The 15320-nt window shown below is 29.4% G+C and overlaps 1 long non-coding RNA gene across 1 annotated transcript; it reads left to right on the top strand.

Moving 5' to 3' along the window:
- The first annotated feature begins 5274 nt into the window (after nucleotides 1-5274).
- On the top strand, nucleotides 5275-15011 carry LOC136077695 (uncharacterized). The gene is made up of 2 exons (XR_010637194.1): nucleotides 5275-5437; nucleotides 14880-15011. It is a non-coding gene; the product is annotated as an uncharacterized LOC136077695 (long non-coding RNA).
- Nucleotides 15012-15320: the final 309 nt, after the last annotated feature.

The raw sequence follows: 15320 nt of genomic DNA, 5'->3' as shown, positions 1-15320 counted from the left end.
TCCCCCATGTGTAATCTGTATTTATATCACAATAAGAAGCTGAAATTCCTACGTAAAACATCTTATCCCCCTTATTCAGGCTTCTAAAATATTACATCCCCCTATGTAACATTTAAAATAATGAAAAGTATTACTATTTGGTATCTAAAATATCACATCCCCCATGTGTAATCTGTATTTATATCACAATAAGAAGCTGAAATTCCTATATAAAATATCTTATCCCCCTTATTCAGGCTTCTAAAATATTACATCCCCCTATGTAACATTTAAAATAATGAAAAGTATTACTATTTGGTATCTAAAATATCACATCCCCCATGTGTAATCTGTATATATATCACAATAAGAAGCTGAAATTCCTACGTAAAATATCACATCCCCCTTATTTAGGCTTCTAAAATATTACATACCCCTATGTTACTATTTAAATACTGCAAAGATTAGTATTTGGTATCTAAAATATCACATCCCCCATGTGTAATCTGTATATATATCACAATAAGAAGCTGAAATTCCTACGTAAAATATTACATCCCCCTTATTTAGGCTTCTAAAATATTACATCCCCCTATGTTACTATTTAAATACTGCAAAGTATTAGTATTTGGTATCTAAAATATCACATCCCCCATGTGTAATCTGTATATATATCACAATAAGAAGCTGAAATTCCTACGTAAAACATCTTATCCCCCTTATTCAGGCTTCTAAAATATTACATCCCCCTATGTAACATTTAAAATAATGAAAAGTATTACTATTTGGTATCTAAAATATCACATCCCCCATGTGTAATCTGTATATATATCACAATAAGAAGCTGAAATTCCTACGTAAAACATCTTATCCCCCTTATTCAGGCTTCTAAAATATTACATCCCCCTATGTAACATTTAAAATAATGAAAAGTATTACTATTTGGTATCTAAAATATCACATCCCCCATGTGTAATCTGTATTTATATCACAATAAGAAGCTGAAATTCCTACGTAAAACATCTTATCCCCCTTATTCAGGCTTCTAAAATATTACATCCCCCTATGTAACATTTAAAATAATGAAAAGTATTACTATTTGGTATCTAAAATATCACATCCCCCATGTGTAATCTGTATTTATATCACAATAAGAAGCTGAAATTCCTACGTAAAACATCTTATCCCCCTTATTCAGGCTTCTAAAATATTACATCCCCCTATGTAACATTTAAAATAATGAAAAGTATTACTATTTGGTATCTAAAATATCACATCCCCCATGTGTAATCTGTATTTATATCACAATAAGAAGCTGAAATTCCTACGTAAAACATCTTATCCCCCTTATTCAGGCTTCTAAAATATTACATCCCCCTATGTAACATTTAAAATAATGAAAAGTATTACTATTTGGTATCTAAAATATCACATCCCCCATGTGTAATCTGTATTTATATCACAATAAGAAGCTGAAATTCCTACGTAAAACATCTTATCCCCCTTATTCAGGCTTCTAAAATATTACATCCCCCTATGTAACATTTAAAATAATGAAAAGTATTACTATTTGGTATCTAAAATATCACATCCCCCATGTGTAATCTGTATTTATATCACAATAAGAAGCTGAAATTCCTACGTAAAACATCTTATCCCCCTTATTCAGGCTTCTAAAATATTACATCCCCCTATGTAACATTTAAAATAATGAAAAGTATTACTATTTGGTATCTAAAATATCACATCCCCCATGTGTAATCTGTATTTATATCACAATAAGAAGCTGAAATTCCTACGTAAAACATCTTATCCCCCTTATTCAGGCTTCTAAAATATTACATCCCCCTATGTAACATTTAAAATAATGAAAAGTATTACTATTTGGTATCTAAAATATCACATCCCCCATGTGTAATCTGTATTTATATCACAATAAGAAGCTGAAATTCCTACGTAAAACATCTTATCCCCCTTATTCAGGCTTCTAAAATATTACATCCCCCTATGTAACATTTAAAATAATGAAAAGTATTACTATTTGGTATCTAAAATATCACATCCCCCATGTGTAATCTGTATTTATATCACAATAAGAAGCTGAAATTCCTACGTAAAACATCTTATCCCCCTTATTCAGGCTTCTAAAATATTACATCCCCCTATGTAACATTTAAAATAATGAAAAGTATTACTATTTGGTATCTAAAATATCACATCCCCCATGTGTAATCTGTATTTATATCACAATAAGAAGCTGAAATTCCTACGTAAAACATCTTATCCCCCTTATTCAGGCTTCTAAAATATTACATCCCCCTATGTAACATTTAAAATAATGAAAAGTATTACTATTTGGTATCTAAAATATCACATCCCCCATGTGTAATCTGTATTTATATCACAATAAGAAGCTGAAATTCCTACGTAAAACATCTTATCCCCCTTATTCAGGCTTCTAAAATATTACATCCCCCTATGTAACATTTAAAATAATGAAAAGTATTACTATTTGGTATCTAAAATATCACATCCCCCATGTGTAATCTGTATTTATATCACAATAAGAAGCTGAAATTCCTACGTAAAACATCTTATCCCCCTTATTCAGGCTTCTAAAATATTACATCCCCCTATGTAACATTTAAAATAATGAAAAGTATTACTATTTGGTATCTAAAATATCACATCCCCCATGTGTAATCTGTATTTATATCACAATAAGAAGCTGAAATTCCTACGTAAAACATCTTATCCCCCTTATTCAGGCTTCTAAAATATTACATCCCCCTATGTAACATTTGAAATAATGAAAAGTATTACTATTTGGTATCTAAAATATCACATCCCCCATGTGTAATCTGTATTTATATCACAATAAGAAGCTGAAATTCCTACGTAAAACATCTTATCCCCCTTATTCAGGCTTCTAAAATATTACATCCCCCTATGTAACATTTAAAATAATGAAAAGTATTACTATTTGGTATCTAAAATATCACATCCCCCATGTGTAATCTGTATTTATATCACAATAAGAAGCTGAAATTCCTACGTAAAACATCTTATCCCCCTTATTCAGGCTTCTAAAATATTACATCCCCCTATGTAACATTTAAAATAATGAAAAGTATTACTATTTGGTATCTAAAATATCACATCCCCCATGTGTAATCTGTATTTATATCACAATAAGAAGCTGAAATTCCTACGTAAAACATCTTATCCCCCTTATTCAGGCTTCTAAAATATTACATCCCCCTATGTAACATTTAAAATAATGAAAAGTATTACTATTTGGTATCTAAAATATCACATCCCCCATGTGTAATCTGTATTTATATCACAATAAGAAGCTGAAATTCCTACGTAAAACATCTTATCCCCCTTATTCAGGCTTCTAAAATATTACATCCCCCTATGTAACATTTAAAATAATGAAAAGTATTACTATTTGGTATCTAAAATATCACATCCCCCATGTGTAATCTGTATTTATATCACAATAAGAAGCTGAAATTCCTACGTAAAACATCTTATCCCCCTTATTCAGGCTTCTAAAATATTACATCCCCCTATGTAACATTTGAAATAATGAAAAGTATTACTATTTGGTATCTAAAATATCACATCCCCCATGTGTAATCTGTATTTATATCACAATAAGAAGCTGAAATTCCTACGTAAAACATCTTATCCCCCTTATTCAGGCTTCTAAAATATTACATCCCCCTATGTAACATTTAAAATAATGAAAAGTATTACTATTTGGTATCTAAAATATCACATCCCCCATGTGTAATCTATATAATTATTGTCACGCAATATATTAAGATCAAAATTTCATAACTATGAATTTAAAATATATTACCATTTAATGCTAACTTCATTTGTAGTATATTATTTACAAACCACTTTATGAATCTTGATCGTTGCGCTTTTAATTTTATTGTTTTTGTACATAATAAATATTTCGGACGTACTAGATACACTTCTAAGTGCAATAACTTGAAAACGCATTCTCGATTTCGGTTTTTCTATGGGGGATGTGATATTTTAGGCGGATGTGATATTTTATTACAGTTCCCATAAGGTTTACACTGATTATTAAAAAAATCATAACAAAACTTACTCTATGGTTGCCATTTTCGTATTGTGCGTGTATTAAATTTAAAAATTTTATGCATTATATTTTTTGTATACGTTATATTTACATTGTAATTAAAGAGAAAAAATTTTTTTGATGTGTTTTTTCACTGTGACTCCATTGAAAAGACGTTGTTTTAAAATTTCATTTATTACCATTATAAAAGAATTTTTTAAATATTTTTTTTAAATAAATTTATAAAGTTTAACATATATGTTTAACATATGTTCCAGTAACTATTAAACATGAAGTAACTATTCCATTGAGACACTTTGCATTTTTTAAATGATCAAAATATAAAGTTTTGTTTCTGCTAGTGACGTTATTAACTGCTTTGAGTTTAATCAAAACTTTGGTTTAGTCAGAAACATTTAAAAAAAGCAAACAGGCGAATGTTGTGATGGATAGGTTATATTTTGGGAATTTAAGGCTTTTAAATCGTTTTTACAGATCCACTCTTTTCCATTGATTTTTCTATATTTATGCAAGCAAAATGACTGATGTTAACAAAGTTTACCCTCCGTGAGATAAAAATGTTAAGTGTTTACATATAAATGCAAAAAATGGCGTTATTGTTATGTATCTACCTCATTTTTTAATCATTGTAATTTTTTGACTTTAATTTAAAATTGTACGTTTGTAATATTAACAATAATATCATAATATACATAATATTATGTATAAGTTATATTATTTATATATAAGTTATTTATATATAATTATATATTATTATATATTATTATAAATAATATCATTTATATATTATATGTAATATATCATATATAAAATAATTACTATATATAAAATAGTATATATTATTATATATTAATTTATATATAAGTTATTATTATTAGTAATAACTTATACTTACAATACTTATACTTGTAAATACTTATAATACTTAACTTATGTTTACAATACTGATAAAGCTTTTATTGATATGAACTTTTGCATTCAAACTTTAATTATAAAACTTTAATTTAACTTGATACCTTGAACATATACAACGATAACTAAAAAAAATTATTATATAGATCTTGACCATATGCTTATTTATTATAACTGAGTTATAGTAAGTTGAACACTGTTTTTGTTTTCCATAACTTAATTTAAAATGTTGAGATAAAACTATTAAGTTCCAGGTCATAGGTCTTATATGATATGTATCTTATGTATATCTTGCATTTTGCAGCATGTTTAAAAATATTTCTGCTATGTGCACTCTGACTGTTAACACTATTTGCATACTGATATGAGTAAAGGTGACTTCAAGAACCAGGACGTATTTTTGATAAATGTTAGTAATGACAGGTTAGTAAATATAATTATTATAATAATGGTAATAACTTTTGTTTATTAAAATTAGTGAAAGACTTATGTATTATAGAATAGGATAAACTTTGGGGGACAAATATAATAGAATAAATATTAACTTTGTTTATTACCATGATTAGAGTAATGTAAGAAAACGTTATTTTTATCTAAAGAATTTTCCGCAAAAATCAATATTTTCTTAAGTATTAAATATTATAAAAAAACATGTATTTTAAAATTAAAAAATAAGTATTCAAGTATAAAAAAATACATGTTGTTACATACATTATGATAAAGTATATACATCACATTAACTATGTTGTCTGTAAGTTAGGGGTTGCAGCTGACAACGGGTGATGCGGAAGTTATCGGACAAATCCTAATTTCATTATTTGAGCATAATAATTAGTTTTTGTGGTTTTATGCGTAGGCATAAACGTTCTATAAAATATAAACTTTATTATTTGAAACACAATTATTTAAAATGAGGTTAAATGCAGCGGAACGAGAAACTTTTCGAAAGCGAGTAAAAATGTTTTTTGTAAATAAACCTAATATAAAAAAAAAAAATCGTAAATCATTTTGAAAAGGAAGGATTTGCTCGAAGTACAATATATGATAACCTAAAAAGACTTGAAACTGTTCAATCGTTTTCTGATAGAAAGCACCCTGGTCGTCCGACATCCTGGACTTGAGAAAAGAAAACCGAATTATTGTCAACAATCGAAAAGGGGTCAGTCAAAGAAAAATAGGTATTAAATTCGGTGTAAATCAATCGACAATTGGTCATCAGTTTAAAAAAATGAATATTAAATATAGAAAACGTGAAAAGACTCCAAAATACACTATAGAACAACAAATAAAAGCAAAGAAAAGAAGCAGGAAACTAGTTACCCAACTCTATAACACAAAATCGCTTCTAGTCATAGATGACGAAAAATACTTTTGTTTTGCAGGGGAAAACATGCCTGGAAATTCTGGGTACTACACAAACAACAAAAAGACATGCCCAGAAAGTGTTCGTTTTATAGGAAAAGAGAAATTTCCAAAAAAACTATTAATGTGGATAGCCATATCTGACCGTGGTATGTCCGAGCCATTGTTTCGCACTTCCAAGGCTGTAGCGATCAATTCATCAATCTATATTAATGAATGTTTAGAAAAACGACTTCTTTCATTTATTCACAAGTATCATGGATACTTTAACTATTTATTTTGGCCAGATTTAGCAAGTTCTCAGTATTCTAAAGATTCTCTAAATTGGATGGACCAATATGTCTATTACGTTGATAAAAATCCAATCCCCCAAATGTGCCTCAAGCACGACCAATTGAAAATTTTTGGGGACATTTGGCACAGAAGGTTTACGAGGGAGATTGGCAAGCTTCAACAGAGCAAGTTTTGATTGATCGCATTAAACTAAAACTACAAGAAATTGATTTAAACTTTTAACAGTCGCATATGAAAGGCGTCAGAGCAAAATTGAGATCAATTGCAGATGGTGGTGTTTTTTCATATAAAAAATAGTATATTTTTATTTAAAGATAAATGCTTTATTTAAAAAAAATATAATAGTAGTTTGTTTTTTTATTTATAAATAAGTTATTGACGTTTTTATTTTGTCCGATAACTTCCGCATCACCCGTTATTTCAGCTTCAGCTTTTAACTCATTAGCTTCAAATTAAAGCTAAAGCTGATCAAGTCAGTTCAATCAGCTTGATAGCTGATAGTAAAAGATAATAATACTCCATAAATATTTTATATTTAAAAAACATGTAAGAAATTATTCAATGAAAATCTAAAATAGCAACAAAATTTAAACATACATGTAAAAAATTTAAAATAAAATTTGCAAAAAGTTTTTGCTGTTTATAAATGTTGCTGTCAGAGCCTAGGCCAATTCACAATTTTGGGCAACCCAAATTGGATTTTTAGAGATTTGTTTAAAAAGTGGTGCCCAAAAACCTAATTCCATTTTTGGTTATCTACATAATTTTTTGGTAGAGTTCAAAATTTTTCCAAAAGATAGTTTTATCTGTTAAAATAGTATGAAATTAATCTTGCTGAGATTAATTTCATACTATTTTAACAGATAAAACTATCTTTTAAAAGAGTATGAAATTAATCTTGCTGTTATCATATGTGATGCACCAGCTAGAGCATTTGTTAAGTATATTAGGGGCACAATGGTTATAACTGATGTAAGCGTTAACACTCCCACATATTTCATCAATTTTAAGCACTGATTCAGATTTTTGTCATTAAAAGCATTCTGAATATCTTAGTGGTGTGTTAAATGGAATTAAATTTTGACATGGTGACAAAGTTTTCTTTAGACTTTATGCATCTAGTATGTTTAGGGGTATGCAAAGACTCATCAGCTTATGGTTAAATGGTCTAAATGTTGTAAATTGTCTCAGATTACAATCAATACTTTATCTGGCGGATTGTTCCAGATATGTCGTTACATTCCAAGAAAATTTCTAGATAACCAAGGTCTTAATTAGGTATTAAAAAATGAAAAGCAACTGAACTTAGACTTTTTTTAGTATACACTGGGCCAGTTGTTTAAAGGGGATTATTTAGCCAAAAATCTATTCAAACTTTTTAGTACTTTTAGTTCTAATTTTAGAATGTTTTATTTTGTTGAAAAAATATGTTGATTTTGCTTGTCAGTTACTAACTTATTTTGTGCAGTTATTTGGTGAACTTTACGGTAAGGATCAACTAGTTTACAATGTCCATTCTTTAAAGTTATCTCTATTGAAAAGTTAGACAAGACCCTAAAATTTCTTACCGCGAACTTGCTAAAGGGTTCACAAATATGCCTGGTAATGTTAGTGTTAGTACATGGACTGTATGAAGATGCCTAAATAAGTAAGGCTTAGATTGCTATGTCGCTGCTCGAAAACCACTTTTGCGTGTCTCAGATTGCCTAAAAAGATTAAAGTGGTGTAGAGAAAGACTTCACTGGTCTGTAGAAGACTAGGCCAAAGTTATTTTCAGCAGCGAATCCAATTTTAAGGTAATAAATTGCAAGTCAAGATTAATCATCAAGAGGCTGGCTGGTGAAAAGTTTAAAGAGTGCTTTTGTGTACCAAGAATACAAGGTGGAGGAGGATCAGTTGGAATATGGGGATGTTTCTCCCATAAAGGAACAAGGTCATGCAACATTTATAATGGCAGAATTAACTAGTGCAACTACAAAGAGATCCTCGAAAGTAAACTTTTGCCATCGGCCAGAGCTTTTTACGGAAGACGACAACATAAATATATATATTTATATATGTTGTCGTCTTTATATATATATATATATATATATATATATATATATATATATATATATATATATATATATATATATAGATATAGATATAGATATAGATATAGATATATATAGATATATAGATATAGGGGAGAGTGGTGTACCTTGGAGGCACGCCAATTGTGCTGTCATCTTGAGTGATGAATTCAAACTGAAATTTTAATTGCATGTATTGGCCACTAAAGGCTTATAAAAAGTTGTTTTACCACAGCTTAACACATTTATTGTTGCAATAAAAATAAAAGTTTTTTTCCGGTACCAAAAGTAACTTTTTTAGGACTATTTTTTTTTTTCTGCAACTGCAGGTATAAACTTTATTTTAAAACTGATTATCAAAAATTGTAAAGCATGTTTTCAGCTGCATTTAAGCATGCTTGAAACTGCTTAACTCCTATCCTATAAAAATAGGGTAGCAATTTTGTAAAAACTGTGGTATCGGTGTACCTTGGAGGTAGCTAATGTTGTGTACCTTGGTGGTACAATCAAGGTATACACTTGCATGATTTTATTACATGAAACTATTTTTCTCAAACTGTTATCTTCTCTTTGATAATTTTCTTGAATTATAAAAGAAATTATAAAACTGTGTATGAGTTAGACAAATCAGGCATGGTCTTTCAGTTGCCACATCCCTCTATTACAGGAGGTTCAGCTTGACAGCTGGAAAAACTCATTTGGCATTAACTTTGATTACCTGAATGTAGAGTAGACAAATGCTAAATCAAAGTGAAATACTTATTATTACTTAACTTCAATGCTTTCAATATTTTCTATAATTCTTTTCTTAATCAACTTTGTTTCTTTTGTAAGTTTTTAATACTTCTAAGTATAAATTAGTTTAAATTTATAATAATATATAATTTCAACATAAGTATAAATTTATATATAGTTTATATAAACCTAACTAGTTAGATTAATATTATCTCTAATGTGAAGTCCAATTACCATATAAGTAAAGATTATATCAAATTTCTACCATATTGAGTACTTAATTTGTTAAAACAATAATGCCTCCAAGGTACAACATACACAACTCTAAGGTACACCACTGGTGGTGTACCTTGGCTGTAGTGTAAGCTATTTTTTTAAATTAAAAAAAGGGTTGAAAAAATATGTCTGGATGTTTAATAAATAATCCAAGAGTAATATCATAAAGTTAAAGAAATTATATTGTTACAGAACATATTGTAAGTATTTTTTTTTATATTTGTAAAAGTTTGACAATACCTCCAAGGTACACCACTCTCCCCTATATATATATATATATATATATATATATATATATATATATATATATATATATATATATATATATATATATATATATATATATATATATATATATATATATATATATATATATATACACACACACACAGGGTGTAAACCAAGAATAAATTTGATTCAGCGCTTTGACAAAATTGGGATTTTTTTTTTTAAACATCTTCGCTTCCAACAGCCACTAATTAAAGTTGGAAGTTACTGAAAGAGAAAAGATGAAGATGTAGAGCAAGATAACGATTGATGGACAACTTAAATGATTACTAATAGATGAAATAGGGGTGCGAAGCTGGTCAACAGACCACTCCCTCCTCCCCCACCCTTTCCCAACCCCAGCTATGATTAAAGTGTGTTTGTGGGGTCTTTTTATTTTCTTCTTTCCTTTCTACTCCGAATAAAAAATACTGTAATATTTATCTAAGATGAATATAAAATCAACGCAAAATTAAATTGGCTTCACAATGACACAGCAAATTAAACTTTGATTATTAAGAATTATATACTTTTATATTATTTTAATCAGTATATATTAATTATCATTAAGAATTATATATTTGATTTTATTTTAACTCTTATATATCATTGCCGTTTTTATTTTAAGAGTATTCTCATAAATATATATTTCTTTTTCATTGGTGGGCATTCATGTACATGCATCTCTTTTAATACAAGTGAGCAGTAAAGTAAAAGAATCTATTTTCTTTGTTAAATAAATTTCAAGTACCTGTTTGTTATAATCATAAGACATTTTTTGTATTTCACTTATATTTCAGCAGCATTTTTTAAAAAAAATAGTAGATAGGTATAAAAAGATTTTAGTCGATGCTGATAAGTAAAAAAAGATAATAGTTGATGTGATCACCTAATTCAGTTGATATAAACTACCAAACAAAAAAAGAAAAACAATAACTAATAGACTTACCCTATTACTCACATTGATCAAAATTTTGTAAGTATCCTGACGCAAAGGGCTTCTCAATATTTTGAAAAAACTTATTTGACAAAGCACATGAACTACTTGAAATAGACTTTGCAGTAAGATTTAATAAGCAGGGCCGACAACACCACCACTTTTTTTCTAAAGGACTTTTTATTTTATTTTATGAGCATTTGGGAATACCACATTTGATGGGACTCACAGGGCTAGTTTACACCCTGATATATATATATATATATATATATATATATATATATATATATATATATATATATATATATATATATACAACAATGTCGACCAAACTGCCGACCTGAAAGTATTTGAGGTCGGCAAAAATTTGCCGACCTCGTTTCTATGTTTTATGGTTAAACCTTTGTATCAAATAATTTTTGCCGACCTCAAAAAGATTGAGGTCGGCAAATTATTGCCGACCTCATTTTTCCTAATTCCGAGGGTTCTATATATATACTGCTCACCTAAATCAGCAGTAAAAGATATATATGTGTATATATATCAGGCCTTGTTAAGAAGCGTTACGCAGCTCGCATTTTGCTTGCGAAAAGGCGATTTGCCTACGCGTTCAGCAGTTTTGCGCTACGCAAAAACTTATATCTTTTAGAATATTTAAGTTGTCTTTTGATTGTCGTTAACTTGACGTTTATTCAGAAGAAATAAAGTCGTAAGTAAAAGCATTTAACCGCAATTGTGAACTAATAGATTTTTTGTTAAAGAAACAGTTTGTTAAATAATTTTTTTGTTGTTGTTAAAAATTAGTTTAAAAAAATTAAGTGTTTTAAGTTTTATCTTAAGGAATAAAATATATAAGTTTCTTTTAAATATAAAACTTATTTTTAGTCATAATAGTTTAAAAAATGTACGATTTATTTTGATGTAAATATTTTATTAATAAGATATTTTGTTTATTGTTAATTCAATAACGTAAAGATTTAATGACGTTCGTTTAATTTATGAAAATAAATTATGATCACGAATATGTTATCGGTAACTGATAAACAACAAAAAAAACTCTTTCTTGTTTAAAAACATTAAAATGAGTTCACATATTAAATAAGAAAAAGTTTAATAACAGTTAATAAAATAACCAAAAACCAACTGTAAAATTATAAGAAAATAAACAAACATTATTTTACGTTTCATGAAAAAAATATTTTTTTCAAAATAAAATTTAGTTCATATTTGAAAAAAATAATAAAAATGATTTTTAAAATAAGAACTTAGATTCTATTAACTGTAACTTTTGTTATAGTGAGAAAAAAACAAACTGTTTGTATGATTTTTAACGCGTTAATAAAATAACTTTAATTACGATGCGGTACTTGAAAAGGCGCGAGTGACGCAATATACCTTCTAACAATGCAAAATATATTTGATGAGTTGAGTTACTTAGGAATGCGTTGCGCGTTTTCGCTACGCAGCGAAATCTCGTAACAAGGCCTGATATATATATATATGTATATATATATATATATATATATATATATATATATATATATATATATATATATATATATATATATATATCGGACAAAATGAGTGCAACCAAATAATGCTAATTTAGTTTCTTTATATAAAAGTGCTGCATTTTTTCAATTTAGAGAAATAACTATGTAACTGTTTAGAGACAAAGTTCTTCAAGTTTTATTCATCACAAAGTTCATTATTTGTACACGAAAATTAATAAATTAATCAAAAGTATTTAAAAAAGTTGATTTCTTTCTGGACAAAACAAGTGCAACTCGACAAAATGTTGACCAAGCTGTATTTCGCTATCAATATTTCGTGGCGAATCCTTTGTTGTCGATCACAGCCTTGCATCTTCGAGGCCTAAATTCGATCAGGTGATAAATGAAACTTTGTGGAATCGCTGCCCAGGCCTTTTGGATTTGTTCAAACAGTTGATCCTTATTACGAACACCTTCACGATTAATTCTGGAGTTGACGATCTCCAACAGGTTCTCGATAGGGTTGACATCCGGAGATTGAGGCGGCCAATCCATCACCGATAGGTGGTTGTCTTGAAACCACTGCTTGACTACTTTTGCAGTGTGTTTCGGATCGTTCTCTCGCTGAAAAACCCATTTTATTGGCATATTCCATTCAGCATGAGATAACATAACATCTTTCGGGATATTTTTATACATGAAACGGTCCATTATTCCATCGTTTCGATGTATTGGACCTAGACCGTTAGCAGAAAAACACCCCAGACCATTACATTGCCTCCACCATGCTTCACGGTCTTATGGCAGTAACGTAAATCAAGGCGTTTTCTGGCCGGTAAATGTACACGGCAAATGCCATCGCTCCCAATGATGTTGAACTTCGATTCATCACTGAACAGAACAGTTCGCCATTTCTGCACATTCCAGTCAATATGAGATGTAGCAAACAGGAGTCTTTTTTTCTGGTTTTATAGTTAAATCAGTGGTTTCTTTGCAGGGTGTCGAGAAAACAATCCGGCTTCAACAGCACGTTGTCTGATTGTTCGATACAGGCAGCTTTAATTGCTTTTGTATCTCGACTGATGATATCCAGGGATCCTTCTTGACGGATCTGACGATCATAGAATCCTCTCTAGAAGTGGTGGAACGCGGTCTTCCAACTTTGTTATTTGCTGCCAACTTCCCCGTAGAACGATATTTGGAACATAGTTTTGATAAGGTCCATTTTTTCACACGATATTTATCACAAATACTTTTTTGTGACATTCCACTTACGTAATCGCCAATAATTTTCTTTCTTAGTTCCAATCCAAGACTGTCGGGAGCCATTTTTGCACTTGAAGTCATAAAAATAAATACACTTCTCAAAGCTTACCATGTTACATTTACCTTGTGATGATACAATAATGCTCTGTGGAACACAACGTCTTGGTTGGATGTGGACTGTATTGATGTAATGAAACACTTGTTGTATTTCACTTCTTGTATTGATGTTCTTCGATAAAACACTTTGATAAAACTCACTTCGATAAACTGTCTTGATAATACTGACTGATTGACTTCCATATACTGACTGAATTACATGTCGATTTACATGTCTCTTATATAGTAAAATGAACCTGTGTAAACCTGTTCTGGAAGATTCTAGATGCTTCTTTTCGATGGTTCTGTAAGCTTCTGGATGCATCTGGATGCTTCTGAACGTTTCTGAATATTTCTGGATGCTACTGGATGCTTCCAGATGCTTCTTCTGGAAACTTCTGTAAGCTTCTGCATGCTTCTGGAAACTTCTGGATACTTCCTTTAATTATTAAAAAACTTCCGTGACGTTGACACGGATTAGACTTAAGAAAATGAAACAAACCAAAAAAGTTGCACTTGTTTTGTCCGCTGCAAAATGGCACTTGTCAACGAAATTCTGCCTGTGTGCTGTCACCTGTCAACTGATTGCTCATGTCATGGTATGCTATGACTCCAGACTCCTGCACTGTTTGCTGTGGTAGTATAGTTCGTTTCGTTTTTAAGACATGTAAAATTAGGAACACTTTTTAGCATTGTTCGATGTTGGTTGCAAATGTTTTGTCCAATACTGTATATATATATATAAAGTTATATACAATATGTATATATATATATAAAGTTATAAACAGTATATATCAAATTATATTTAATATAAATATAAAATTATATTTATGTAATAATTTTATATAATTTATTTATCAGTGCTTATTTATTACAAGTACATTTTAAAACGTTCAAATAAATGTCGATTATAAAATTTAAGATTATATTTTTCTACCTTCGATGGTGAAAATTGCATTTTTTATCTGAAGAGTTTTAAGAGAAATCGTAAGAGTTTTATAACATATTAAAAATAATTTGTTGCCTATAAAATTTAAGACTAACAGTTAACTTTAATTTTCTTACAGATCATATCGAAACGAGATATTGTGTAAAGAGGTTTTCAAAGAAGTCATTTAAACAACAATGGAAAAGCTTCCAATTCGCGAGATAACCGTGAAAGCATTTGATACACGATTAAAGAATCGTTTAAAAGTTTGCCTAATTTCGTCTGTAACTTTAATTCTTTTTTTTGAAATAAACCAACCAAGTTATATATAAATTTGCTTTTTTTGTTAATTTTAAACATTTAAACGTAGTTTTTCAAGATTTGCAATGGGTAAACCTCGTGGGACCCTTACGGGATACCCGGCGGGCATACCCATATGGGGCCCAGAAAAAAACCGCGGCCAAGATACGGCGGGTTCCCGATGGGTTTCCCATATGGGTTCCAGTTGCATACCCAAATGGGCTCCTTACCGTTTTAAAGTACGGGATTTGACTGGGACCCATACGGAATACCCATATGG

The sequence above is a fragment of the Hydra vulgaris genome, chromosome 03 (genome assembly GCF_038396675.1).
Source record: "Hydra vulgaris chromosome 03, alternate assembly HydraT2T_AEP".
Taxonomy (NCBI): domain Eukaryota; kingdom Metazoa; phylum Cnidaria; class Hydrozoa; order Anthoathecata; family Hydridae; genus Hydra; species Hydra vulgaris.
Note: the sequence above shows the minus strand (reverse complement) of the source record. Positions and strands in the feature narration are given on the sequence as shown.